The 4485-nt window shown below is 45.9% G+C and overlaps 1 protein-coding gene across 1 annotated transcript in view; it reads left to right on the top strand.

Moving 5' to 3' along the window:
- PLCH1 (phospholipase C eta 1) overlaps window positions 1-4485 on the top strand; it is a 220113-nt gene that overhangs the window by 176058 nt on the left and 39570 nt on the right. The window lies entirely within an intron of this gene.

Below are 4485 nucleotides of genomic sequence, written 5' to 3'. Positions count from 1 at the left end.
CAAAGGGCAGCGATGTGTTGTTCTTCCTGTTTCCAGACTCCAGCCCAAAAGGAAAAAGAAAAGACTTTTTGGAATATTGAGATACTCCGGTTTTTTGTCTTGTTTTGATTTTGTTTGTTTGGTTTTTAAAACAATACTCCTCCGGGGAGTGGAATGACAGGGGATGGCTTACACATCCCGATGTTGTGTCCCAGCTGGGAGGTTGTGATGTGTTGGTCTCAGGTAGGGCTTGAGAATTTGGAGGACTCTCCTGATGATTCCAGGGTGTGGTGAAGGTGAGCGCCACTGTTTGACAGGGTCCCTGTTAAAGGAGCAGTCCCCCTCTAAGCTGGTCTGTCCCCTTGCCTGCTTCTTCCCGGTTGGGAATGATGGTTGTGGTTTGGGGCAGCCCTCTGCTTTTTTCAGTGATATTTTATTTTCAGGTAGAGGCAAAAGGAGAATGTGTTTGTGTGACTGATTTATTTACTCCTGGTAGAGAGGCTCCTAGGTCCAATTTACCTCTGAGAAAAGGGAGGTGGGACTTCTGATTACTGCTGCTGCTGACCGTCCTGGCTGCTCTCCCGCTGCCCCCCAGCTGCTCCGCCCTCCATCGCCCACTGGGGTCTCTGCCACAGAAGCATGGCAGCTGTTAGGTCTCCCAGTCAAGTGTTTGTCTCAGCCTCCTTCCAGGAGCGCCCCTGGTTCCTGGCCTGAATGATAACATATGAATGAAACCTCAGCCGCCCATCTATTTGTTCTCCATGCCTGTCAGTTTTCTTGTGCTGGAATTACAGAGAAGAAAGAGATCAACAGGCAGAGACATTCCTTCAGAACTGCCGGTGTGTAGAGGATGTGAAGGGAATATTTATAGTCTTTGTGTTAAGCAGTCATTATTTTACCGGCACCTCCTGGCCCCGGCTTTGTCTATTGAGCCTTGCTTTGCTGACCCTGAAGGTGACTTGGCACATTGGCCACAGCTCATCTCCTTACTAACTATCTCGCACTGTTTTGAGGCCCGGAGCGTGAGAAGGAAATAGATGTTTAGGTGGCGCCTCCTGTGAGAGGCCCGGCTCTTAACACGCGAGGTGCTCTTAACACGCGTTCTCCAAACGCCCTCTGCACCGGGCTTGGGGGCACTTGATCAGAAGTGTTAAGGATTAGAGACCTGGAGTTTTTTTCCTGGATCTGCTTCTGACCTTAAGTGAAACCTACTGTTTTCTCTAGAGGGATTATAGCAATGTGTTTCCCAGGTTTCAAGATAGGAATAACGGTTCTTTAAAACATGAACCTATTCATGATTATTATTATTTTTAGAGGCAGGGTCTCACCGTGTTGCCCAGCCGGGGGTGCAGTGATATGATCATAGCTCACTGTAGCCTTGGACTCCTGGGCTCCATTGATCTTCCTGCCTCAGTCTCCAAATAGCTGGACCATAGAAGAGCACAACTATGACTTTAAAAAAAATTTTAGAGACAGAGTCTCACTACCTATATTGCCCAAGCTGGTCTTGAACTCCTGGCCTCAAGTGATCCATATTACTCGACCTCTGGGGTGGTTGGGATTATAGGCGTGAGCCCACCCAACTCTTCTAATGATTAATTTCACTCATGAATTTATGTTTTAATATAACAACATTAAAGAGATGGGTACAGTGTAATGTGGCAAAATAGATATGATTTTGAGCAGCACATCTTGGGTGCAAATTCAAATTCAGCCATTCCATAGGCATGTGTGTTCAGAGTTGCTGAATCTTTCTGCCTCCCTCTCATTATGAGAAAGAATTGACTAACCCAAGTGCTTACTTTAAAGGATATTAGTTGGCTCAAATGAAGTATCATCCTGTGACAGGGCTTTGTGAACACAAATTGTGCCCTGTGGCACAAGTATCTGCAGTTTTGCTTTCCACAGTTTTAGTTACTCATGGTCAACTGTGGTCCAAAAATTTAAATGGAAAATTTTAGAAATAAGTCTGGCATTATATGCAGTTCATAAGCTTTAAATTTGTTCATCGTTCTGAGTAGCGTGACGAAATCTTGCATTACGCTGTTTCATTGCCCCTGTAATGTGAATTATCCCTTTGTCTCGTCCATCATTACTACATAGGAAGGAACATCGTGTCTAAATAGGGCCCAGTACTATCTGTGGTTTCAGGCATCCACTGGGGATTTCAGCGTGTATCTAAAGATAAGGGAGGATGATTGTATACGGTTTCAGTTGCTTTATCTGTGTTCCACTTGACTCTTTTCTTCATGTTCTGATGGTAGCTAGTTGTTTTGATACCATTTGTTTTCTCCACGCATTTTGTTCACATCAGAATGCTGCTCTTTTGCACATTGCCCACTGTAGTGCATTGCATGGGCCACTAAGAGACACGTCTAAGTCCTACCCTTGGCGTGGACTCTGGGAAGGGAACATGACAATATTAGAAAAAGAGGGTCTGCAAAGAGATGTAAGGATCTTGAGATAACAATATTTGACTAACCAGGTGAGTCCTAAATCCAGTGACAGGTGTCCTTGTAAGCAGCAATGCCATTAGAAGGGGAGACACTCGGGGAAGGCCACGGGAAGACGGACAGAGATAGAAGCTGTGCTGCCACCAGCCAGGGAGCAGCTAGAGCCGCCAGGAGGGGTCTTCTGCCAACGCCTTGGCTTTGTATTTTTGGCCTCCAGATCCGTGAGGAAATAAATTTTTGTTTTTTGTGTTTTTGTTCTCTTTTGTAGAGTCTTACTCTCTCACCCTGGGTAGAGTGCTGTGGCTTCATCATAGCTCACAGCAACCTCAAACTCTTGGGCAATTCTCCTGCCTCAGTCTCCTGAATATCTGAGATTATAGGTGCCCGCCACAACACCCAGCTAGTTTTTTTTTACTTTTAGTAGAGACAGACTTCTGAGCACAAGCAATCTGTCCACCTCAGCCTTAAACTCTTGAGCTCAGAGTGTTAGGGTTATAGGCATGAGCCACCAAGATTGTGGTCTTTTGTTACAGCATTCATGGGAGACCGACACACTCGTCTTTCATGGCTCTGCTCAGGTGTCCTGTGCTCCTAGAAGTCTTCTGAATTGCCAAGGCTGGGCACAGTGCCCCTCCTCTGTGTGCACACGACACCTGTGTGCCCTACTGTGTCACTCTCCTTGTTCTTGCTTGTGCAATTATCCATTGAGATGTCTGCCTTCCCTGGGACTCTGAGGGTTCTGTGACAGTGGCAGTGTTCCTCTCACCTGGCACACAGCAGCTCACTCCATGTTGTTTTCATGCAAAATGACTTTTGCTCTCAAACTTTTGTTCATCTTTTTGAAATCCTCCAGCTGTCTGGCACACTGGCCTAGGTTCCTCGTGACTGCAGGGGACCAGCATGCCTGCCTTTTCATCTGCAGACATCCTTCCTCTTTGACCACACTCTGCCTCATTAATACTGTTTCTTCAGTACTGCTGGGGCCCTTGCCTACCCAGAGACTCTCAGCAGCCCACACCTCTTGTTGTCGAGCCCCTCTATTCCCCCAGGTTCTTTATTTGCTGCTACTCTTCTCTACTGCTCCAGGAAAACTCATCTGTTTGTAGAACATGCTTTACCCATCTAAATTTTTTGCTAGAAATGTGCGTGAGAGGAAGGCTGTTCTCTCTATCAGTGTTAAATAATTACTGTGAGGGTCCCAGTCAGCTCCCACCTCTTCCTTACCGCCTCCGTCACTGAGGCAGGAATGCCATATTCTTTTTGCAGAGCCCCTGTTATACTGGGTACTCGTGCCTTTGTAGATCTATAGAGAACAAGGTAAGATATTTGGAAAACGCTATTACCAGCTTAATGGAGTGTTGCCTTCAGTTATCAAAGGCTGACTCTCCATCTTTGGAACTCCTTCCAGAACCTAGAGTCTCCAGTGAAGTGAAGTACCTCCTTAACTGGGTATGTTAAAAGTATTAACGTGTATGATAGTGACATAGGGAAATTCCGTAACTATGTGCTTGTAAATTTTTTTTTTTGAGGCAGAGTCTCAAGCTGTCACCCTGGGTAGAGTGCTGTGATGTCATAGCTCCCAGCAACCTCAAACTCTTGGACTCAAGTGATTCTCTTGCCTCAGCCTCCCGAGTAGCTGGGACTATAGGCACCTGCCACAATGACCAGTTATTTTTTTTTTTAGGAATGGGGTCTTGCTCTTGCTCAGGCTGGGCTCGAACTTGTGAGCTCAGGCAATCCACCCACCTTAGCCTCCCAGAGAGTGCTGGGATTACAGGCATGAGCCACTGCACCCTGCCTGTGCATTTTAACAAAAATTTTCCTTAGGGCATTTATAGTGCTTAGTATAGGACTTTCTGAAAATGAAATTTATTATCAGAAAGCTACTCATTTTGTAGGGTTCAGATGACCTCTTAGAAATACATTTGCTAATGGAAAAACAGCCTTAAGACTGGCAATTGTTTTCATGGAGGAGTATTCCTTTCCTCACCTTTGGGTAGATTGGTCTTTGGCAAGTGCTTGAAGAACGTACAGAGAGGTACTGGGCAGAGGG

This window comes from Otolemur garnettii, unplaced genomic scaffold, assembly GCF_000181295.1.
Source record: "Otolemur garnettii isolate 467f Iridium unplaced genomic scaffold, OtoGar3 scaffold00076, whole genome shotgun sequence".
In the NCBI taxonomy this organism is placed as follows: Eukaryota; Metazoa; Chordata; class Mammalia; order Primates; family Galagidae; genus Otolemur; species Otolemur garnettii.
The sequence above is the reverse complement of the archived record's forward strand: the minus strand, read 5'-3'. Positions and strand labels throughout refer to the sequence as shown.